At 27.3% G+C, this 26,502-nt stretch overlaps 1 protein-coding gene across 2 annotated transcripts in view; it reads left to right on the top strand.

Annotated features, from left to right (window-relative positions):
* Positions 1–26,502, top strand: part of LOC129908772 (mannosyl-oligosaccharide alpha-1,2-mannosidase IA) — a 235,158-nt gene that overhangs the window by 76,583 nt on the left and 132,073 nt on the right. The gene's annotated exons all lie outside the window — the stretch shown is intronic.

A 26,502-nucleotide genomic window follows, 5' to 3' on the forward strand; every position in this document is an offset into this window, starting at 1 on the left:
TTTAGAAACTACATACCTACATAGTACTGCCCATAATCTCGTAAAGGCCCTAACTACATTTTTTCTCATTTTTGAGTTATAGAGGGAAACACTAAATCTAATATCGCAATTTGCATATAAAAATGAAAAAAATCAAAAATTTCCTGACTTATTTGAAGACCTAGGTTGAAAAAATAAATGAGAATAAATCAGAGACAATGGCCTAACAAATATGCAAAAAAATCAAAATCGAAAATTTTGTAGTTAGGGCCTTTACGAGATTATGGGCAGAATAGTGGCACACTTATTAAGAACGACTCGAATCACTAACATACAGGGTTGTAAAATTATCAATTTAAAAAAAAGGTCTTGAAATTTAAACAAACATATTTGTTGCGAATACAAAAATTGCATTAAAAAAAATGTTTTTTTTTGCAACTGAATAATATGTATTTGCATTGAAAAAATAATATTTATTGCAACTAAAAACACTTTGCATAAAAAAGAAAAGTTTTCTAAATTAAATATAAAAAAAAATCTGTGCAAAAATCTGTGCATTAAATATTTTTTTTTTTTAATTTTCTTCAAATTTCTAACAATTTTTATTATTTGAACACTTAATATATATGCACTAGAAATTTGTTTTTTATTTGTAATTTGTCAATAAAAATAAAAGAGCATTATCATATAAAACCAAATGGTCAAATTATTTGATCAACAATGGAAAATTTTTCTAACAATTTAAGCTCTATAGAAAAAAAAATTACGCATACGCCAGGGTGTCCCGCTTTTCGCTTGAATTATCTCCCCAAAATAAAGCTAGAACAAACATAAGTGAAAGACTTCAATATGGGATTACTTTATAGGTAAAGAAAAAATAGTATATTTTGATAAAAATTTCTTCATTTCTTAATATGTATTAAGAAAGGTCCCATAAAATGTGATAATGAACTATACATTCGACTTTTTACTTGCGATATAGGTACTAAAAGGCAAATTTAGGATTCGGAAAAAAATCCAAATCGAGATAAAAATCAGACATGACATTACGATGATGGATAATGCCAAAAAAGAGGGTCTCGCAATTCTGTCTGTCTGTCCGTCTGTATGTACATCGAGCTACAGCCTAAATTATTGGAGCAATTTTCTTCAAACTTGGTAGTTAACAGTCTTGGGTGATTCCCTAGAGAAGAAATAGATTTTTTTTAACCAAAACTAATGGTAGGTACCTGTCATATTAAATAAAAAAAAATATTTTTCTTATCGTTATCAACGGTACCTGCCATATAACGGTTTTTTGATTTATGAATTTCTCTCAAACGACATGATTGATTTGGACCAAAATTTTTATACAAAAACGTTCAAATAAATTTTATATACAAATTTTACAAAATTAAAAAAAAAACAATTAAATGGGCGTGGCAGCCGCCCATTTCCGCTGAATTTTCATTAAATATAATAGAGCATTTCTGATTATCGTAGGATCTTGAAATTTGGTAGAATGGTAGAGATGGTAGTTTATACAAAGGAAAAAATTTAAAGTTTGAGAATTTCAGCCAGGGGGCGTGGCAACCGCCCATTTTCACTGAATTTTCATCAAATATAGAGATTTTCAATTCTACAGCCATACCTTGCAAAAAGTAGTGAAATCACAACAAAAACATTACTGTTAAAAAAGGAGCCAAGTTCTCCTATGTTGAAATTATGCTGGCACAAAAAGTACTGAGATGTAAAAGTGTACCAAGTTCTAAAGTTTGGGTTCAAATTCGTATCAATAAAATTTTGATTGTTTACTTGGCAATTTTTGAAATAACTTTAAAAATCGGTAATTAAAAGAAAAATTGTCAAGAGAACAATCAAAATTTTATTGATACGAATTTGAACCCAAACTTTAGAACTTGGTACACTTTTACATCTCAGTACTTTTTGTGCCAGCATAATTTCAACATAGGAGAACTTGGCTCCCTTTTTAACAGTAATGTTTTTGTTGTGATTTCATTTAAAGTAATGCTTTGTTTAAATGGCCAAACATAATCTTTCCTTTAAATTCATGTTTCTTTGATTTTGAAACTTACAACAAATAACGCTTGATTTAAATACCCACTTTTCTTTGCAAAATAGTAGGTCCTCATGAGAAATGTTTTGCCAATCAAAAATTAAGAATAGCTTAATCTTTGAATCCCGTTCTATAGAACATTGCTAAAGAATGACTTCCAACACTAAAAAATGTACTTAATGTTTAAAACTGACTTTAACATGAATAATTTATGTAAATTTTATTTATCTTATGTAATTTAAATTTAAAAAAATGCTTTTTATCAAACATTCAGAAAATGAAAAAAAAGGAAAAAATAATCATTTTTATCAAAAAAAAAAACAAAACCGAATTCCATGGATCAAAACTGGGTTTTTTTGATTTTTTCTAATAATTTCTATGGCTAGAACTGAACGAAATTGAAATGGGACCACACTGCAGCCACCAGCTTTGAAGTAAAAATTGCTACTCAATAACACATTTTTATTAAAATAATTAATTAAAACTACAAAAAGCTAAAAAAAAATCCTAATTAATTTTCTTAATAAAAATGTGTTATGTGTTTTGACGAAAAAATCTTAAAAATCTATCAATTAATTCAAACGCTCTAAATCTCTATGACAATTTTTTTCTGCCTTTTGATACACTGTGTATTAGTTAAAAAAAAAAATTGAACCATTTTGTATTTGAGAAGAAATTAATAATCTTGAAATGTTTTTCATATGTCAATTTTAGAGTGTGCTTATTTAACTTATTATTTATTAAGAAAAAAACCTTGTTTAACTTTATCTAATTGATTGTTAGTCCTTAATCCTAACATGTCTTCTGCTTTTTATTATTACTTTTTATTTTATCAAATTATTCAAACAATCTAACCTTGACTACAACCATGTCAATAATGAATGTCAAAAGTGGTAACACACATATTCATTACATAAACCCCAAAGTACCAGCTGGCTTCAATAAAATTGAAAGATAAACGTTTTCAAACCGCAGTTCATCTATGTGTACATTACAAACATACACCCCATAGAAACTATACAAACATACGAAAGCAATAAAAGTGGTTTTTCCAACAAATCCTTCCCCTTAGTAGCACATCCAAAGCACATACATACAAATAAAAGCCAACCAGCCTACCAGCAAGCGCCATTCAATAAATTTCCAGCAAATATAATTAATTCCATCATTAACCATAACCCAGTGAATGTGTGTTCATAGCTGATAACACAAAATTAAACCACAAATCCTTAACCACAAAACCTTTTGGCTCCCAATGAATGTCCTTAAGCAAAATGCAATTGTCACAGCACAAAACTACGTCATTTTGAACAAAAAAAAAAAAACCTCTTACCAACTTTTCGTGTTTGCATTCCATTGCGCCAATTATTATCCACATTTTTGACCTCTTTCTTGTGTTTTTTTTTATTTTTAGTTTTTGTTTTAAGTTTTTGTTCCGCCTAAAGAGTTTCAAACAAAACATACCTTAAACGCATTCCTCGTTTTATGGCTTTTCCATTTTGAAAGTCGATTTTAGGGGTCGGCTTATATTATAAAGATGTGCAAGAGTTTTGAAAGGTATTGGTGTGCTCCAGCTTCTTGTTTGAACTGCTTTCCTGGCTAACAACAATTCTAACAATTTCCTTTGTCTTTTGGGGACGGACTTGGGACAAAAAAGTTTTTTGATTACGTGAAGAAGCGGATTGAGAGAACTTAATAGAAAATCTCTTAACAAATCTTCTTAGCATTTCTATTGTTTTTCAAGAGAATTCCCCATCATCATCATCATCATCGGCACACACAAACTAAAATGCGACCTTTTGGCCCGGATATACATTTCTTATTCTATTTGTCCGTTCGTCTGCCGTCGGTAGTTGGTAGTCGGTCGTCGTCGGCATATCGGTCGGCTGAATTGTATTTATAAGAAAATTAATTTAAAGCTTGAGCCATAAGCTCTGATTTCAATTTACTCTCATAGTCTTCATTATTTTAACTCTCCTTCCTTTTTGAACAAAGAATAGGCAGGAGTAAAATACACAAAAAAAAAAAAAAAACTAAGTAACAACAAATTTTCATCCTCAACATCTTTTGAATAGAAATTCCATATGCTTTTAGTTTTTTTTTTTTGTTTCGTCCTTGTTGTGCTTAAAGTCTATTACTATGTTTCTCTCCTTCTTACTCTTGTTTGCTCTTTTTTTTTTTTGGTATTTTTTTGCATGATGCTTCAAAAGTTGTGGAAGAAGTTTTTCTGTTGAGAAGTTTTGAAACAAATTTTATTCACAATAGAGGTTGACTTGAGACTAACAAAATAGATAATAATAAAAAAATAAGAAAAAAATGGACCGAAAACTTTCCATCAAGATCCTTTTTAAGGTTTTTGCTTTATTTTACTTATTTTTGTTTTGTTTTGTTTCTTGTTTAATGTGCATCCTCTCTTAGTGTCTTGTTCCGGAACGAAAATTTGAATAGATTTTAAGTTATATAGATTTCAGACTGAACTTAAAGACGCAGTCCACATATTAAGGGTGATTATTGGATTTGCAAAAAGAAAACAATAACGGAAGGAGAATTTGAATGACCATGCGAAACCAATTTGCAACTGATTTGAAACTTTTTTTCATGGTTAAAATCATGCAATTGTGTTTAATCTAGTTTCCGTTTGAGCTAGAGATTTGAAATTGACAATGCTATTTATATTTATGTTATGCAACCTGATATGCAACCTTATATGCAACCTGTTTTGCAACCGACGCGATTGGTAGCATGCAATTATTCATATAACCTTTGACTTGACAAAGTATTTAGATCTATGCGGTTGGTTCGAAACCACATTGCAATACATTTGAAACCGATTTGAAGTGTGTGGATTTTGAAAAATTGTCTTTAAATTAATTTTCGTATAATTTAAAAGATTGAAACTTCAGAAATGTAATATAGTCTAGATCCAATGACCTCCGCTCTAAACACATGTGTAGCTTCGTAACAGTGAATAACTTATAAATTTACACGCAATCAATTTCAAACTATTTTGCAACTGAATTGGAAGTAATCTGAAATTGTTGAATTTTGCATTTCAGTTATGCATTGTTCAGAACTTTTTGTTAGTAAGGAATTATTGTTAAAAATTATTTTTTGTATTGCAATCGATTTGAAATCAATTTCCAATTTTCTTGAAACAAGTTTGTAATTTTTTAAGGGGGAACATTGACTCAATTTATTTTAAATTCAATTTTTAATGAACTGAAACTAAAATATAAAATATACCCAACTGATATATGACATTGCTAAACTAACCAGTTTGCAATTGGTTTGAAACTAATATTCAATTTTCAAAGTTAGTCATAGGCATGTAACCAATATTTTTTTTATTAATATTCTAGTGACAGAGAGACTTCAAACTATCTGTAGCAGAATTAAGCAGTTTTTAATTTAATTTGGAATTGTTATGCAACCAAATTGCAATCGATTTGAAATTGTAATTTGTTTTAAGTTTTCAAAGTTTCCCGATGAGCTTTACACTAAAAACCTTATACATAAGTCATAGTTGGATGACAAAACAAAAAAATATAAAAATGAAACTACCACGAAATCGATGCAATGCAAAATATGTTTGTTTGTTTGTTTGCAAATCGATTTGAAACTCATGGTTTCAACGTTTTAATTTTGAAATTAATTTTTAACTTTAATACTTTTTAAACTATTTAAACATCTTAGAACTGAATATTTTTTTAACAGCATGCAATTAATTTGAAACCAATTTGCAATCGCTTTTATACTAATTTGTAGACATTCAATTGATTTTGTATAACATTTTTTAGATGTTCTTAAAACTTGGAATTTGATCAGAAACCCAAAATTGCAAATAAAAATGCAAAATTAAAAAGCTAACAATTGTTTTACAACTAATTTTCAAAATGTTCCAAACTAATTTGCAACTTATTTGATGGAAATTGTTTTGAAACAAAATACCCGAGCGATAAAGACTTCAAATTTTTAGACAAAAGACAAAATGAAATATTTACTACATTGCAATCGATTTGGAACTAATGTGCAACGGATTTAAAAGTGTTTGCATATTTTTGCAGGAATTCCGCAACACTAATCTTCCGATAAGATTGAGGCTAGAAACCTTACACATTCATAAATTAGAACTCGCTGATAAATTAATAAGATATTTATTACTATGCAATTGAACTGAAACTGATTTGCAATCGAGACGAAACTTATTAGATTGTGTTGCAAAAAAAAAATGCAAAACTTATTTGGATGATTTGAAACTAATTTTAAATTTCTAAGAATCGAGTTATGCAACCAATTTTTTTTTTTTTTTTGCTATCAACTTCAAACCTTAGTTTGCAATGAGCTGAAGTGTGTATTAAATTTAATACCAAATCAATGTTTAGGCGTTTGCACTTTATATGAAATTATTTTGAAACCGAATTTAAACCAATTTGCAAACGATTTGAAACCTATTTTCTTTTAACTTGCAACCAATTTGTAACTTATTTGATTTAACCATTACTTCGCAGAGTTTAGAAGGGAACTAAAAAATATTTAAAAAAAAGCGCAAATCTTTACAACCAAGTGAGCCCTTAATTTATTATTGAATTTTCATTCAGTAGCAATGAAATGCTGAAAGACAGAGCATCAAAGAAAGAATGATAGGGGGCAAAATAGAATGCATAAAAAAAGAACATCTAAAATCTTCTTCCAAAAAAGGAGGGCGTTTTTTTTTTTTGTTGGGTGTGTTTTTAAAAGCTATCCTCTTCGAGGTATATGTGTCTGACTTTTATGCTTAAGCAATAAACATTTCACTTGGCCCCTGCTATAAGCATGCATGCCATACACAATGAATATTTGTTGGATGTGGTCTGGTATATCATCATATCATATACTATAGACTTCTACAACCTCCTACTCGTACATCTTTTTGGTCCTCTGCAAAGAGAGGAATAGAAGTGATTGTTTAAATGAACGCGGGGGTAGTTGTGTGTGAGTGCTCCCTAATTCATCCCCTTAAGTGCACTATTATTGATGGGCTGGAATAGAAAGAATGTGTGATGTGTGGCCGTTTATGGGGCTTTCACAAAAAGGTAGTGTTTTTTTTTGGCAGAAAGAAAAAAAAAATATCCTTTGTCGTCCTTTTTATTATTCTTTTTGTTGTTGTTGTTGTTGTTGCTGGTTTGTGTGTTTGTTGAGAGGGGCTTACGCTTATGGTGCCTTGTAAGATTTTCTTCTTCCTTTTTTTCCTTTTATTGACATAAGCCTGGTATTTATGGAGATGATTTGATGCTCTTTAAGAAAATACCCAGTGAAAGTGAATGAGTGAAGAAGAAAGATTGATGGAAAGTGCTTAAGCTTGAAGTAAAAAAAAAAAAAAAATAGAAAAACGAAATGGAAACGAGAAAGCAAAAAAATGCAAATATGAGAATTTATTTAAAGGGTTTCAGCATTCAACATAGACTTGTCGAGTTGAGTTTTTGAAATAAAAAAGACCTTTTAATAGCAAGGTTAAATTTAATTTGATGGAAATGGAGGTCGATTTTATTAATTTATTTGTGTTAAATTTTCCATTTGTGTTATAAATGAATTATTTATGAAACAAAATAGTATCTTTTTCTATTAAAAATAATGTTCTCACTATGTATTATATTGCCTTAAATGAATTGAGATAAATTTGAAGAAATATATTTAGAACTCAGATACATTCTTAAAAGGGTTTGTATGGGTTGCATCCAATCGATTTTGTACATAGTTCTTTTTATATCTATATAAGGTAAACAAATACTGTAAACTAAAAACTAACAGCTACAGCCTATAAAATACAAAATAAAAAATACAAAATACAAAAAAAAAAATACAAAATACAAAACACAAAACACAAAATACAAAATACAAAATACAAAATACAAAATACAAAATACAAAATACAAAATACAAAATACAAAATACAAAATACAAAATACAAAATACAAAATACAAAATACAAAATACAAAATACAAAATACAAAATCCAAATACAAAATACAAAATACAAAATACAAAATACAAACTTCAAACTTCAAACTACAAACTGCAAACTACAAAATACAAACTACAAACTGCAAACTGCAAACTGCAAACTACAAAATACAAAATACAAATGCAAAAACACAAAGTACAAACCTAAAACACAAAACAACTTATATGGTAAACCACCGAGCTTAAAAAATAATTGACTGTCTTCTCTCCGGATAAAATTTCTTGATTTAATTACTATCATTGACCTTTTGTAAACATTTATCAGCATGTTTTGGTTTTTTTTTTTTTCTTAATTGTTTTAAACTGTATTGCCCTACAATTCAATTAAATTTATTGCACCATAACCGTATCAAATCTATTTTTAGAAAGAACTTTCATTCCTCATCTTAAAATAAAACCGACATCAAGTTACTTCTATAATAAAACCGCTATTCAATTTCTTGAAAGGTAATAATTAATTAAAGTGTTTTACACACACACACACGACCGCCATTCAATCACTTTATAATTCCAATTTAACAAATTAATATGCTTAAAAATCGATTAAACAAAACACTTCAATGCAGCTTATTTATACACAAGTCTCATATACCTACTTCATACTTTCCGAATAATATTATCAAGACTTATAAAACCAATTAATTTTATATAGACTCTTTGGCAAAGAAGTATAAAAACGGAACCTTTTTAAAGCTTTGAAATTATTATTACACAAATAAATATAATACAAAATTTTTGGAAAGCATTATGGAATAAGTTCATACACACACACGCATACAAATATAACCTCTAAGATCTTCTTTTAGCTGATTTATTTATAGCTAAGGCTTCTTGTTTTATAGCCATCTAGTGTCGAAACATCGAACCTCTATATTTTCTCACATTACGAATATATTAATGTGTACATAAGCCATAAACAAAGCACCCAATAAAGTTTATAACTTTATTAAGGACATCATATCAGCTATAGCAAGCACACACACACACACAAGAAAAATCCTCTTCTTGGCGCATATCGGCAGCAAACATAAAAGGGGCAGAGTGAATATTAAAGCAATTGGCAGGGGGTGGCAAAAGCCTAATTAATTTCGTATCCTTTTAAAAATAGCTCCTAAACAAATACAACAAAAGATACTTAATGAAGTAGAAGATGAGTGTGTGAATTAAACAGGAGGTTCATGTCGGAATATGAGTTTTTGTTGTGCGTAAATTGCCAAGAGGGATGTGAATTCTTAATCAGGAAAAAAGAAATCTGTGATTTAAAAGTCAAATCAAAGGCAACAAGCGATAAAATTATTGACTTGGTTAAAGCTTTAATTTGAATGACCAAATCTAATAAATTTGTTTGGTTTGTTGACGGTCCTTTAAGGTCCTTAAATCTTTTACTTTTCTGGTGTATTGAAATTTTTTAAAAAAGTCCTTTGGAGAAATATTTGAAAAAACAGGCTTTCAAAAATTTAACATACAAAAGCGTTCATATCGTTTGTAGTTTAGTGAAAAGAGTCTGCAAAAAATACACGGTCAATAGGTAAATATCAAAAGGTAGTTAAATGTCAAAACTAAGATGTTTTGAAACCTCAAAGGCGACGTGATTTAATTGGTAGTTGGGGTAGCCCATTGAATGCTTGTAAAATTCCTTTTCAAAGCATTACTCAATGGATAGGAACCTCTGATATAGGATCAGTGTTGTAAAAACTCATACATGTGAAAACTATAAACAAAAGTCAGGAGTTAAAAGAAAAAAAATGTCTGTATGTAGCGCGTACTTCAAAGAGCTCTTTGGGTTCCTCTAAAACTTGAATTGACTGTAGTTGTGATAGATTTGTTTTTGCAGTTTTGGGCACAAATGGATCGTTAAAATCGTTTTACTTTTACAAAATTCAGCACTGATTTAAGTTTTTAGTTTTTGTTTTTAGTTTTTAGTTTTTAGTTTTTAGTTTTTAGTTTTTAGTTTTTAGTTTTTAGTTTTTAGTTTTTAGTTTTTAGTTTTTAGTTTTTAGTTTTTAGTTTTTAGTTTTTAGTTTTTAGTTTTTAGTTTTTAGTTTTTAGTTTTTAGTTTTTAGTTTTTAGTTTTTAGTTTTTAGTTTTTAGTTTTTAGTTTTTAGTTTTTAGTTTTTAGTTTTTAGTTTTTAGTTTTTAGTTTTTAGTTTTTAGTTTTTAGTTTTTAGTTTTTAGTTTTTAGTTTTTAGTTTTTAGTTTTTAGTTTTTAGTTTTTAGTTTTTAGTTTTTAGTTTTTAGTTTTTAGTTTTTAGTTTTTAGTTTTTAGTTTTTAGTTTTTAGTTTTTAGTTTTTAGTTTTTAGTTTTTAGTTTTTAGTTTTTAGTTTTTAGTTTTTAGTTTTTAGTTTTTAGTTTTTAGTTTTTAGTTTTTAGTTTTTAGTTTTTAGTTTTTAGTTTTTAGTTTTTAGTTTTTAGTTTTTAGTTTTTAGTTTTTAGTTTTTAGTTTTTAGTTTTTAGTTTTTAGTTTTTAGTTTTTAGTTTTTAGTTTTTAGTTTTTAGTTTTTAGTTTTTAGTTTTTAGTTTTTAGTTTTTAGTTTTTAGTTTTTAGTTTTTAGTTTTTAGTTTTTAGTTTTTAGTTTTTAGTTTTTAGTTTTTAGTTTTTAGTTTTTAGTTTTTAGTTTTTAGTTTTTAGTTTTTAGTTTTTAGTTTTTAGTTTTTAGTTTTTAGTTTTTAGTTTTTAGTTTTTAGTTTTTAGTTTTTAGTTTTTAGTTTTTAGTTTTTAGTTTTTAGTTTTTAGTTTTTAGTTTTTAGTTTTTAGTTTTTAGTTTTTAGTTTTTAGTTTTTAGTTTTTAGTTTTTAGTTTTTAGTTTTTAGTTTTTAGTTTTTAGTTTTTAGTTTTTAGTTTTTAGTTTTTAGTTTTTAGTTTTTAGTTTTTAGTTTTTAGTTTTTAGTTTTTAGTTTTTAGTTTTTAGTTTTTAGTTTTTAGTTTTTAGTTTTTAGTTTTTAGTTTTTAGTTTTTAGTTTTTAGTTTTTAGTTTTTAGTTTTTAGTTTTTAGTTTTTAGTTTTTAGTTTTTAGTTTTTAGTTTTTAGTTTTTAGTTTTTAGTTTTTAGTTTTTAGTTTTTAGTTTTTAGTTTTTAGTTTTTAGTTTTTAGTTTTTAGTTTTTAGTTTTTAGTTTTTAGTTTTTAGTTTTTAGTTTTTAGTTTTTAGTTTTTAGTTTTTAGTTTTTAGTTTTTAGTTTTTAGTTTTTAGTTTTTAGTTTTTAGTTTTTAGTTTTTAGTTTTTAGTTTTTAGTTTTTAGTTTTTAGTTTTTAGTTTTTAGTTTTTAGTTTTTAGTTTTTAGTTTTTAGTTTTTAGTTTTTAGTTTTTAGTTTTTAGTTTTTAGTTTTTAGTTTTTAGTTTTTAGTTTTTAGTTTTTAGTTTTTAGTTTTTAGTTTTTAGTTTTTAGTTTTTAGTTTTTAGTTTTTAGTTTTTAGTTTTTAGTTTTTAGTTTTTAGTTTTTAGTTTTTAGTTTTTAGTTTTTAGTTTTTAGTTTTTAGTTTTTAGTTTTTAGTTTTTAGTTTTTAGTTTTTAGTTTTTAGTTTTTAGTTTTTAGTTTTTAGTTTTTAGTTTTTAGTTTTTAGTTTTTAGTTTTTAGTTTTTAGTTTTTAGTTTTTAGTTTTTAGTTTTTAGTTTTTAGTTTTTAGTTTTTAGTTTTTAGTTTTTAGTTTTTAGTTTTTAGTTTTTAGTTTTTAGTTTTTAGTTTTTAGTTTTTAGTTTTTAGTTTTTAGTTTTTAGTTTTTAGTTTTTAGTTTTTAGTTTTTAGTTTTTAGTTTTTAGTTTTTAGTTTTTAGTTTTTAGTTTTTAGTTTTTAGTTTTTAGTTTTTAGTTTTTAGTTTTTAGTTTTTAGTTTTTAGTTTTTAGTTTTTAGTTTTTAGTTTTTAGTTTTTAGTTTTTAGTTTTTAGTTTTTAGTTTTTAGTTTTTAGTTTTTAGTTTTTAGTTTTTAGTTTTTAGTTTTTAGTTTTTAGTTTTTAGTTTTTAGTTTTTAGTTTTTAGTTTTTAGTTTTTAGTTTTTAGTTTTTAGTTTTTAGTTTTTAGTTTTTAGTTTTTAGTTTTTAGTTTTTAGTTTTTAGTTTTTAGTTTTTAGTTTTTAGTTTTTAGTTTTTAGTTTTTAGTTTTTAGTTTTTAGTTTTTAGTTTTTAGTTTTTAGTTTTTAGTTTTTAGTTTTTAGTTTTTAGTTTTTAGTTTTTAGTTTTTAGTTTTTAGTTTTTAGTTTTTAGTTTTTAGTTTTTAGTTTTTAGTTTTTAGTTTTTAGTTTTTAGTTTTTAGTTTTTAGTTTTTAGTTTTTAGTTTTTAGTTTTTAGTTTTTAGTTTTTAGTTTTTAGTTTTTAGTTTTTAGTTTTTAGTTTTTAGTTTTTAGTTTTTAGTTTTTAGTTTTTAGTTTTTAGTTTTTAGTTTTTAGTTTTTAGTTTTTAGTTTTTAGTTTTTAGTTTTTTAGTTTTTAAGTTTTTAAGTTTTTAAGTTTTTTTTTTGTTTTTTTGGTCCTTTATAAGATAAGTCTCCAGGTTAAGAATGTAATGATTTTGTTTCGCCACAAGGTCAGGTTAGTATTTATTCATTTTCCCGCTGTCAACGGAAATTTCGTCATTATCAGCCTGTCATGTGTTTAAGGCTTCAACTGTGGATTTACTTAAGTAACAACCGTACATTACCTACCTAAATAAACTACAAATGTCTCCAAAAACCATTGAATTTCCTTACGTTTACCAGTTGTAGTATATTTATACAAGACAAACATTTCCATAGACAAATTTATGGAGCGACTTTGACAAATGGCCTTCGTTACTTGGTTTAACTGATGTAATAGCTGAAGGCAATATTGTTCCTCCCGCCCTCTTTCATCAAATTAAACATACAGTAGCTTATGTTTTAACATTGTTGGACTATATTTGCTTCAGCAAGTCTCATCTGTCAAAATGTTTTGTGCGATTTATGGGAGTCTCATTAATCCTTCCATATATACATTCCTAGGATGCTGCGACATAGACTCAAACTCGTATTACAAACATTTTTCTAACGTTGATTTTGTTTATTTTTTTTATTGTGTCACTCTAATTCACTGGACCTTCGTAGAATGTTGTTGTTGTTGTTTGTTTTCGTTAATCTATAGCCGCAAGAGCTATGAAGAATAATAAACTGTGGCATTTGATTTCTTGTTCAATTTGTCATTTTAACTATTCAGTAAAAGAAAAGAAAAAAAATGCTACAAGTTTGTATTCAGGATTGACAATAAGGTTGACATATATTTTTAATACAATAAGGAGGAGTTCAGGTTATATTTTTCTAAGATACAAATGTGTGTATAACATGGCCTTTAAGGTTTAAGATTAAGCCTTATAAAAAAAGTTGTTTAATCGAATAACTTTGAGAGAAAATCACAAAGAAAAAAAAAACTGACACAAACTGCACTCTCAAGTTAAAAATAGAAGTAAGTTCAGTTCAAATAAGGCTGACAACCTTCGAAAGCCTGAAAATCGTATTTGGCCAAATATCTAACTTGCTGCCGGCTGCAGTCTTCTATGGCACAACTGGTCTCTGCAAATGACCAACCAGTCTATGACCATCGATAGATTGTTGATTTTGACTGTAAACCTTATGGTCTATTTAGTACGGTTATGATTTTAATGTAAAAAAAACTTTTTAACCACCGCCACTCACTGGAACTAGTTTTGTGACCATAAACTCATTTAAGGTTGATTTGGATTGATAAGTTAAATAAAATATTGGACTTTTTTGTGTCGCATGAAACAGCTTTCAAAGTTTTATGATTTCTATATCCAATAAATTTCTAGAAATCCGGACAAAAATGTAAAATTATGAATTTTGCTTAGGAAACATTTTTTTTTTTAATTTACTAAAAAAAAGTATTATTCTGACAAAAGTTTCGAAATTATTTTTTTTTGTAAAAAAATCTTATTTTCAGAATAAAATTTATATTACCTAATAATTTTTTATTTTTTATTTACCGGTAAGTTTTGGAAATTCACACATTGTACTGTATTGCGGTATGTATTTCGAGCTCAATTTCGGTTATCTAAAAATCTGCAAAGGCTGAACATAAACATTTTTTTCCACCGCAGACTATTTCTGAACGAAGTTATTCAGCTCTTAACCGACCTTATTCTTCAATAATATAGAGAAACAGGCCTCTGATTTTACATCGTTTGTATGACATCCTGACAGTGCATTGTTATTTTATGCTAATTAACGGATTTTTGTATTTTTAATAATAACAAGTATCTCAATCAGTTTTGTTGAAAGAATTTTTTTTTTATTTGCATCTAGAATACAGCCCCTTTTTACACTTCTGATTTAAAAATAATTACATAAATCGTTGTATTCCACTAAAAAAAAAATAAGCAAGTGTTTATTTAATTACTCGTTATTTTTTTTCTCTTATTTTTTTAATTGTTGCTGTTTTTTTCGGATTTATAAATGAAACTATGCTAACTTATATCTACATAGCATATATGTATGATTAAAAATCTGTAATGAATACTTTGAAGATATACTAATTGTCTCCGGACTAGACATGCGCTTTTTAAAGCGTGTGACTTATCTCGTCAACATATTAGATCTTATCTTTGAAGTTTAACCGACAACCGTGACGACAATATCTTTTTGGAATGAAAACAGTTTCCAGCTGAATAAAATATCTATTGTTATTGCTTTTGTACAAGTTTTAATTAAAATTCAAGCTGTTTAAACTTTAAAATATAGAACAAGTAAATCAAAAATACCCAAATAATGAAAACAAAAGTTTCAAGTATTCTTTAATGGATATGAAAATAAGTAACGAATTTATAGTTTTAACTTTTTTAATAGATTTTAAATATATTATATTTAATTGTTTACAAAATTAAATAAAAACAAATGAAATAAATATTCCAAATTCAAAACTTTTTATTGCAAATAAAACATTTCCTCTGACGCATCATCACGATGATGGTATATAAATCGTTTTCATCTCTATAAAGTGTGCATATTTTGTGTCCTTCAACTTATACACTTTGTGTGTTAAAATCCCTGTCAGACGACAATATGGAAATTTAATAATATCACATATACAAGGACAATAAATTATAATATATACATATCTACTTTTACAAATATAATGGAAATAGAAAAAAAAAAAAAAAACTTTTAGTCGACTCTACACAACATGATGATGTGCAGATCTCTTTTATTATTATTCGAACAAATTCTTCATCCTTTGCTGCTCCGCTGCTGTTACGTTTCTGTTCGTGCAATCCCAAAATATGCTGTTCTTGGCATCGCCAGTATAACACGATATGATGATACTAACTATACTAACGTCAATTCTGCTGTTAACGCAATAATTGTCCTTGTTGAAGAGCAAAGGGGAGAGTGGAGTGGAAGAGACATATAGAAAAAAGAGAGTGAGAACTAGCAGCACCAAGTTCAGAATATATAACAAGAGGAGGAACAAAAATCCAACAACCCAACAACATACAATGAGGTTGTGCCATGTGACATCCTCTGACATCCTTTTTTTTATATGTTGTATCCTGGCAGCAACACATTTGAACACATTCGAGAGGGAGCAAAAAAAAAAAAAAAAAATGTGACTCAACAAAAGTTCAACAGGTACGAACGAATACGAGTATAGCTTGGCTTTTTATTCATTACCCACCCACATCACTGACGACGACGATACAAAAAGTTGGCCTCTCTATTGTAATCTAATAACAATACACAACACAAAATAAAATAAAATGTATCCTACTACCAGGATTGCCGGATTGCGATGCACATGGTCATGATGTTTAACAAAACGTGATATTCTTTTTCTTTTGTTCTGTTTTCGGAACTTTGAATATTTTTTTAGGAAATAAACTTTTTTAAAGTTTAATTTTATTCCAATTAATTTTGCCAGCAAAATATTTTTAAGGGAATTCATTCAAGGTTAGATCTTTGTAGTGTGGACAATACCTGTATAATGTTACTTTGTATGAAAAGTTCCATTAGGTCGAATTTACCCATTGACACTCATAATTTTCCATGAATGAAGAAAAAACAAACTTTTGATTTATGAAATGCAAATCAATAAAGGTTTTTAGCACAAAAATGGTCTAGTTCTAGCTAATTTAGTAAAATAAAAATGCGCAGCGAGAAAAAAAAAATCATGAAATTCGATCTTTTAACTGGTCAACTATTTTTTTAACACAAATTTAATTAAGTTTAAGTATTTACAAATGCTTAGTGACTTACAACTTACAATTTAATTAGTTTAGTATAAGTGGACCTATGTATATAAAATTTTCAAGTGAGTTTCTAGATTTACTTATTAATGAAAGGTTCTGTCAATGACTTGAAAAAAAGCAGAACGTCTGGTGTACGTCGTCGCCCTACTATGCCCCCAAATGTATTTCAAAATTTTGTTGTGTTTTAAATTAATTTACGAAGCTATGAAAAGCAGTATTTTGTAAAACTGAACGGAAATAAAACGCACATTTTTTAAATTAAAATATTTTACAAATTTTCAAAAAAAGTTTTTCAAAAAAAATTTAAAAAAAAAAGGAAATTTATAATTTATTCTTGTCCCTCGATTTTGTTTTTTCTTTTTCTTCAAAAGCTTTATTTTTGAATTGTTATCTCACAAAGGTACTTTGAACAACATTAGCAAGAATTTCCGACTAAGCCGTGCTTTTTTTTTAATTCAAAAAATATTTTTTTTTTTATTTTTTAACTATTTTTTTTTTTTGTTTTATTTTCTTAAATTTTTTTTTTGTATTTTTTTTATATCATTTTTAATTTATTTTATAATGAATAGAATTTTTTAATGATTTAGTACATAAAATAATTGTTTCAATTAAAAAAAAAATTCTTCTGAACTACAAACTTAAAAAATGATATGCAAAAAATATATTAAAAAAAAATAAAATCAGCAATCACAAAAAAACAGTATAGTCCAGTGCATTTGTGATGTTTATATATGGACGACCCAGCAGTTTGTACCACCCCCAAATTTTGTTTGCTCATTCGATAGAGCATTGGCTGAATATCATTACCCTGATTTTTCGCACTCGCGAAATACACCTTTCGGCCGCCATCTTGGATTTTAGCTTTTGTTGAATATCTCGATTTCTATTTATCCTACATAAAAGTTGTGTATGTAAGAAACGAAGGCAATTAAATTTTGCGTCTTTTATGTTAAGAACACTTTTTCGATATTCTGAATATTAAAAAAGTTACAAGCCAAAAAAGTAAAAAAAAAAAAACGAAAAAATGACAATTTTAAAGTTTTGAGAACTTTTTATCAAAATAATGAAAAACGTTCCGAAAAAAGATTATTCACCTTAAAATTCTCTACAACTCTGCCATACAATTTTTTTTTATCTCTATAAATACAAAAGTTATTAATACTATTTTTGTTAAAAATGCTCTTTTTTGTTTGTGTTTTTTATCTTTACTTTTTTCTTAAATTTTTTTTATCAAATCTTGAATTTTAAATGATTAGTGAGTATTTTATAGCTCTATGTTACAAGAGAAAATTCAGGACCTGCAATTTTTTTATATTTAAGTCTTTTCATTTCGTAAAAAATGGGTATTTGTTAACAAAAAAGTATTCATAACTTTTGTATCTATAGAGATAGAAAAAAAAGTTGTATAGCAGAGTTGTAGAGAATTTTAAATTAAATAATCTTTTTTTGGAACGTTTTATCATAATTTTGATAAAAAGTCCTCAAAACTTTAAAATTGTCATTTTTTTCGTTTTTTTTCCTTTTTTGGCTTGTAACTTTTTCAATATTCAGAATATCAAAAAAGTGTTTTTACATAAAAGACGCGAAATTTAATTGCCTACGGTTTTTATATACACAACTTTTATGTAGGATAAATAGAAATGGAGATATTCAACAAAAACTAAAATCCAAGATGGCTGCCGAAAGGTGAATTTCGCGAGTGCGAAAAATCAAGGTAATGATATTCAGTCAATGCTTTATCGAATGAGCAAAAAAAATTTGGGGGTGGTACAAACTGCTGGGTCAAATTATAAATGCACTGGACTAGTATTCCTGGGTCAACATCAACACCATCGATACCCCCGGAAAATTATCTCCGACCACAAATTCTAGAATTTGTGATTCCCACCGACCAAAATGGATGAAAAAGAAGGCGTCAAAATCCCAACATAAACAATGTATTTACCAATGATTGGTGACATCTACAAAAAATCAACAAGACCAGAAAGCATAACTTGGACTCCTTCAGAAAAAGTAGCCGCATTTAATGACCTTCTTGTTAACAGTTCTTTGGAATAACTGAGTAAAATACTACTTTTTACATTCAATCAGCCTATAGATGCATAAGCAAAATAGAAAAGAAAAAACTTTTTCTTTGAAACCAAAATTCCAGTATGGATTTCGAATAAAGCACTCAACCAATGATCCTCTTCTGATTCTCCACAGGCACATCAACGTCGCACAGTGGCCCATTTAGGCAAAAGTGCTTGCAATATTCATTTTCGGGTAGTTCTATAATGAAAAACTTTTTAGATCACTGGATTCACAAATGTTTGGAGCTCGAGTATTTGAAAAAATTTTCAATTTGGGTTATTGGTGTGCCTTATAGAGCAAGTCAAAGTTAATAATTTTTTATTATTAAAAAAAAAATCTGTTTTTTTTATTTTTTTTCTTAGCTTTGTTAAAACTAGGAAGAGGGCTTCTAAAACGTTTTGATTTTTATTTTTTTTTTTCAAATGCTGTGTAATTATTTAAACCAAAAATTTAAAAAAAAATTAAAAGTTTATTTTTTTAATTGTATAATTTAATGTTTCTTGTACACTTTTTCGACTTCAAATTGCATAGAAAAAAAGATTCCTACGTAATAAAATCAAGAGTAACAAATTCGTGGAAAATAAGTAGTGGGTGGTTCAATGTGACAATTTTGTGTTTTAAGGACGCGTGTTGAGGGTTCGAGAGTATAAACTGATTCTCGTGTTATCTGGACCTTACGGTCTAACAATTCTATTTCTTAATGTACTGCGAGTGTAGTTAGTACCTATTGAGAAATAATTTCGGTTTTTATCGGTCATTAATACTTTGAAATAGTACATTAAGTAAAATCTGGCAACTCTGATGTATCTATTTTTACCTCAACTTCAACCCCAATCTGAACCTCAACTTCATGTTTTTCATTCATTTTATGGTGAATAATAATTAGTTTAAATGAATGGCGCGCGATGGCGAACTGTGACCTGTCAGACAACAAATCCCAAATTCGAATTCGATTTCATTGTTCAAAGATTTTCATTGCACGATTTATTATACTGATAGAAGGTCAGTGTCAGTGTACCACCTCTTTTATAGAAAGAGGATGAGAGTGTCAGCATCACCAACAGCCAAACAAGCAATGGCTGCCACCGCCGACAATACCACACGACGACGACGATGACGATGCCGATGCAAACGTGACGCGCTCAACAGAGCGGTAATTAAAATTTAAAATTGCGATACAGAGGTGAATTTAATTTACCACTTGGCTTTGGGTCCCAATTGAGTAGAAATAATATGAATATAGTCTGGCTGTGTGATATTCAAGATGGGTCCAGTCTATAGAAGTATATAGACAGACATTGTCTGTTTGCGACATGGGCATAGATAGCTCTTTGGTTTGAATAGGAGGAACTTTATTGCAAAATAATGAAAATCAAATCTGAAAATTAGAATTGATTACTCTTTAAAAGAGAAAAAAAAAAAAAAAATTGAAATGGAAAACATTTCGCTGTTGATGGGTTTGAAAGTATTTTTTATTATTTTTGTTTGGTTCTTTTTTTTTTCTTGCTGAAAAGAAAAAATCAAATTTTATTAAATTCGTGGTGATTCCAGTTTTATCCGAAAAAATCTTTAAACTGACAAGACTAAGACTAAAATAAATAAGCAATTAAAAAAAAGCAAAACCTTTTAAGGAATGGAATTAGCCTGAAGGTCGTTTGTTAACCTATTGCAAAAAGTGCAAATATGATGCGAAAAAAGTTACTGCTTTTGCAATTGAATTTATTCGAACAATAGAGACAAATTTTCAAGCACAGTTTCAAAAAAAATCAATTTTTCGTAAACCGAAACGAAATAAATATCTTCTAAAAATTTTTTATTATGAATTTTTCTCTTCAGAAGTTTTTTTTTTAATGACCGATTTTAAGGTTTTTTACTACAATTATCATTTTTTAGGACAAAAGTTTAATGCATTTAAGAAACAAAAAACAAAGTTTCATCTTGTATCTATTGTTTAAAAAAAAATTTAAAAAGCTTTCTGCTCCAATCGAACGAATTTGTATTGGAATTGTCTTGACCGTTTAGGGTTCAGAAATGAAAAAAAATGAGGGAATGTGGTTACGTATTTCTGTGAAACGCTTTTTTTCTTTCCAATAATAATGTCAAGCGGCTTACATAACTTGTCAACTCAAAAATTCACTGAAGTTTATTTTTTTAAAGGAACTCTTTGGAACTATACATGTAAAATCCTTTTTTCTTAATTTTTGGAAAGCAAAACGAAAACACAACTCAAAGTAAAGTTTTTATTTTTAACGAATTAACGTCACATTCATGCCAAAATAAACTCAAATATAACAAGTAGGTATACAAACACTGTAAAATTCACCATAAAAAAATCCATTTCCCTGCCAATTGAAACACAAAAAGTTGATTTAACTACAAGTACTACATAATAATGAACTGACCTGAATACATGTCAATAATTATACAACAATCTTCATGTTATTTTCTCCAATCTGTAAAATAAAATAAAAAAAAAAAAAATAAATACTTTAAGCATAATGTACAACTTGTTTACCTCTCTTACCATTCGGGATATATACTCATATAAACAAGTACATTCGAGTACTGGGCTATGTTATACACTACTCGCAGTCATACATTCATACTCTGACGCTCTCTTGTTAATTTCGGCCCATGTGCTTTTTTTGAATGCAATTATAATGAAAAATCCTGAAGGTTTTTCCTCTCTTTTGCTATAGTTTTTTTTTTTTCCTTTTCAACCGAAATGCAACGAATTTTTTATTTTTTTTTTTTTATATTTTTTTTTTATTTTTTCTGAATTAAACGAAATTCAATTATATTTCCTGTGGTTGAAAGTGATACATCATATTTACGCCAAAAAGACTGCTCATATAGTAACCCATTCCTTCTACCCTTTCATCACAAGTCAGCTTTATTTGTTCCTTTTTTTTTGTAAAGTGAAGATCAAAAGTAAAGTCACACTTAAATTAATTATGTTAATGAACACGTGCATTTTAAAAAGATACATAAACAAGGAAATATTTAATTAAATTAGTGTTAATAATATTCAATATTTTATTTCAATTTTTTAAATAGGTAATTAAAAAGTTATCGAAGCTTAAAGAATAAATATACCTAATTTATTTCAAGGATGTTTCATTACTTTTTCTTCATACTGTATGCCTTTTGCGCGTGCATGTGTATTTTGTTGTGTGTGTATGTGTTGTGTATTGTGTACTTTTGCTGTCATCAAGAACTGGTGTATTTCCGTTTCACTAATTGAATTAAAATTCAGTTTTCAACCAGGGATGTTGAGTTTATTTGTATTTAACTTGCATTTAAATTTTTTTGCTTTCAGGTAAGATGATGAAACAAAAACCATTTATATTTTGATTTTTTCTCGGTGAGTTATTATTTTAACAAAGATTTTATTCATACTTGAGTAACACTTTTTTCGCGAACAATTTATTCTTACTCCTGTAAAAAAAAAACTTTCCAAAGAAATACAGAAAAAAACTTAATATTTGTTAAAAGAGAAAAGAAATCACTGACCTTTAGGTTGTCATGTCGTTGTCAAGATTATAACCGACTTCTGACACAATGCGGATTTTATACTTCAAGTACCTTTTCCCTATTTTCTCCTAGAGAGATACAAGAAAGTTTTTTTTCTTTAACTTTTTGTCGGAAAGGAAATACAACACAAAGTGAAGACATGATTATGGTTTTGGAAGTTGTAAGCCAAAGAAGTAGGTACGTCGACGTAGATGAAGAAGTGGCAACACAAATTCATCGAAGGATGTTGTTTTATAAACTTTTGCTGTCAGGATAATGAGATTTTACTTAGGTTTTTTTTAGGTTAGGTATATATAGAAAATTGACTTATGGTGATGGAAGTTTTTATTAGAGAAACTTGACGAGTAAACAAATTCAAATGTCAAGTTAAATAAATGTAAACAAAATTGATGAATTTTATTTTTGGATGAAAGGACATAAAGATTTTTCTTGGAATTGGGTAAATTTTGAACGGGGAAATGCTTCTGTTTTTAAATATTCCAAAATTCTTTTATTTTGGATAGTAATCACTTTATACGGACATCCAGGTTTTTTTCTAATAAATAATTGACAACAAAAATTTAAATTTCGAATAAATAGTTTTATAATTTAAAGAGACAATGTAAACTTTTAGAAATATGTTAATTTGTTTATAAAAAAAATTTGAAAATTGCATAATTTTCGGAAAGCATGGTAACGTCGAATATTAAATAAAAGTACTATAATCTAGTACTTATCGTAACCAATTTTCAAAATGAAAGTTTGTTTATAGAAATAGCACAACAAAAATTCAAAGCATTAGGGTACCCAATTGAAAACTGTGGAATTTATAAAAACATATTTGGACATATGAAATAATTATACAGAAAATGGATTATCCTCTTGGTTGTAATTTCATTATTTTAGCCGTTGTATTTGAAAGTGGTATAAATAAATGTTTTGAGATATTTAAGGGTTTGCGTTGTAAATAAATGTATAACGTTAGCGAATTCAGGTGATGCATTTTATATTATTAACATGTTTATTTTTAAAATGCAATCACATTTATTAAAATACTCAAAGAAAGTTAACGGGGTGTGCTGAACTCAAATGCAAAGTAAAACAAAAATTAATCAGCTCCCGTTTTTGAAATATTACCGTTAGAAAATGCAGTACTTCGGACCTTATTCTTTTATATAAGGAAAATTGTTTGAGCATATTTAGTAAAGGTTTTTATAAGAACTATTTCCCACCTTTTTAAATCTGTTTAAATCTTTCTGATATCTTTTTTACTGCCCGAGATATCCTCTGTTCTTAGTATTTTCATAAATCTTATAACGTCATTATCTCCTTTATGATATATGAAGCCAAACCCACTTACTTCATTTTAAGATATCTCAGGCAATACAAAAGATATTGAAAAGATTGAAACAGGTATCGAAAGTTTTTATAGAAACCGTTACTAAATAATATGCTGAAACAATTTTCCTTATACAAAAGAATAAGGTCTAAAGAACTCAAAAAAAAAACGTTTTTTTGCATTTTCTAACGGTAATATCTCAAAAACGGGAGCTGATAAGTTGTTTCTGAATTCGGATTCGAGTTGAGCACACCGAAAACCTTCAGAAAAGTATATTTTTGTTTCAGCAACAAAACCCTTGTTAACCAGTGTAATCTACGAGTAAACTTATATAAAAGTGCTTTGAATTGAAAGAGTAAGGAGGTGCTTCGTGCATTTTATTTATTATATTATTAGAATGAATTTCAACACCGAAAAAAAAAAAAATTGATAATAACAGCTATCAAATTACATAACATTTTTCAGTGACAAAAGTCGTCCAACAATTAAAATATCAATTTTGATATTTTATCATATCATTTTGACATTTTTCAATTTCAGGTGGGATAGTGAAAATTTCACTTTGACAATTAAAATATCATTTTGACATTTTTTTAAGTTTAAGTGGATAGTGAATGTTGACTAGATTTTAAGTTTTAGTTTATTATAATGAAACCTATTTCTTTCCTTTTCATTTTTATTATTTTTATTATTTTAAGAATTTTCTTTCTTTTTTCAAAACTTACTGAAAGGGAATATTCTTTACAAAATAATGGTGATATTATTTTTTCTATTATAGGTGATATAATTGTTTTGTTATTTTCTCCCAAACTATGTGAAGTAAGATCTTAGTGCCGATCAAATTTTCTCAGTAAATCATACATTTTACTTCGAAAAAACACAAAGCGCCTTTAAATTAGTACACATTAAGAATTTTGTATTTAATATTTTTCAATAATTTGGAATGAGAAATTGAAATGAAAAAATGAACATAAAATATAAAAAAAAAAATCCAAAATGTGACATTTAAATATAATCCTGATAATAAAAATGTTGTTTTAACATTTTAAATATCATAAAACACATTTTATAGAGCATTTTTGGCTGATAATTAAAAAATGTTAATTTGATATTGTTTTTTTTTTTTTTTCGGTGAATGTGTGGAATGTTATACCGCTGAATACCACTATTTCAATCAAAAATATAATTTAACTGAGAAACTCAGCAGCTTAAAACTATGTATTGCTCAAGTCACTAAAATGATTTTGCGAAAAGTACTAAATTAAAATTAATAACTTGAAATATTTTTAGTTGAAAAAATATAAAAATAAAAAAAAAATTCTGCCAAAATATTGCAAAACAGGAGAAGAAATTAACCACAGCTTAATCTCTCAAGAGAAGTGTTGCCAGCATCTGCTTAATATTTTTTTAATGAGGTATAGATGATTTTAAAGTCATTTGCAAACTTAAATGAATATAATGATTTGAGTGATTCTTAAAAATAGTTTAACAAATTTTGGTAACAAATATGCAAATTTTTTAAAACGACTTTAAAAAAATTAACAATTTTTAAGCTTTATTGATTTTTAACTTTCATAGTTTCAATAACATTGAAAAATTTTCGTTACATAAAATGTAGGAAATTTACCTAATTAACTTCATTTATTGTCTTAAATTTTTTTAACAAAACCTAAAATTTAAGATGATGACCAGAAGGTGAATTTCACAAGTGCGAAAAAGTAGTTTCGTATAAGAGAATAAAAGTTGGGGTTGGTAATAATAATAAAAAAAAATTCCCTTGTTTGCAAGATTCATTTTTTCTCACAACAGTATTTCTACAGGATATTTCGCTTTCACCAATAACTAGGAAAACAGCATTAGTTTTTATTTTTTTAACGCTGTTTTCTAAATTTTCACAGAAATAAATTCAGTTCATCATAAAGTTTTTGTAACTCAATCGGGTATTAAAAACATTTCTGCACCCAGCGTCTTTAAACTAAAACTACATCTCACAGATCCCCATGCGAGCAAATACACCAATATTTTATTAAACATTATGAATGCTAAAGTAAAAAAATTTACGATGAAATAGTTACTTTTTCAATGTAGAATTCATTCCCATTAAGTATAGCAAATTAACTCTTGTGAACTAAAAATCAGTTCAAAAAAAAAAAAAATACATTTTAAAGTTTATCTTATTTTTACGGGCTGCCGTAAAATTAATAAAATCCCTTTTTTAAAGCTTCAAATTAAATCTTAAAGACACATTTTTATGTATGTTTTGAGAAAAACAAAAACATGCGACGCGCAGTCAAGCATTTAATATTTTCAACAAACAAGCATCAGGTTGCACATGCAAAGAGTAACTCATTCTAAACACGCCACATGCCATGCATAAATAGGGTTATTTAACGATGATGGTAACTTGGTTGGCTGTCAAAGCTCAATTGTAAGGTGGTAAAACTAATGAAGATATGTAAAGACACTGATGGTTCATGGTTTCATCGTTATTTTTTTTTTGGTCCCCATAGCACGAATATAAAAATAAGAACTTTCCAACAACTATTTTTAGCTTTTTTTTCATCACTAGAGTACCATGTACCTTCTTCATTCGTACTTGAAAAACTATTTTCCATGATCAGAAAAAAAAATGAGAGTAGTTTGTGTGCATTCGTGCAGATGCATACAAGAATCTGCCAATCGGACATTTTGAATTGCTTCTTGACCTGCAGGGCGTGAACACTGAACAGAAAAAAAAAATTAATTAAAAAAAAAAAAAGTGAAGAAGTGCATAATTCTGGAATCGTTATATGGCATGTCATGATTCTGTGCTACCATCCTTCTCTCTAGCTATTGCCTGAGAGTACGCAATTACCAATGTTCATTGTTTTCATATAAAGATTTAATTGGTTTCGCAGATGTTCTTCCAGCAAAAGTACTTGGCGCCCTCTGAATTATTTCCATCCATTCCATTGTTTTGAAAAGACACATATAACACTCGTTTCAACACAAAAGCTATATACAGATTCACAAATATTTTATTTAGGTATAAATTTTAGTGTTTTTTTTTTTTTGTTTCAAAATTTTTGAATTGTCTGACTTTGGTACGTGTGACGCGTGAGAAATTCACAAAATGACTTGAAGCTATTGCTGCTAAAGTGGAAGAAGATATATGTACTCGTACCTTCAAAAACTTGAGTTGTTTTCTTGGTGATATTGAGCGTATATCCTTTTCATTTTTTTTTCTGTTCTTGTTTTGTTTCTGCAGAATAAAACTAATTTAGGATTCAAGGAATTACGTGCCAAAAATAGCGGATTATTAGATTGTTTCTTAGTTTTTATATTTGCGTTTCTAACACA

The sequence above is a fragment of the Episyrphus balteatus genome, chromosome 2 (assembly GCF_945859705.1).
Source record: "Episyrphus balteatus chromosome 2, idEpiBalt1.1, whole genome shotgun sequence".
NCBI lineage: Eukaryota > Metazoa > Arthropoda > Insecta > Diptera > Syrphidae > Episyrphus > Episyrphus balteatus.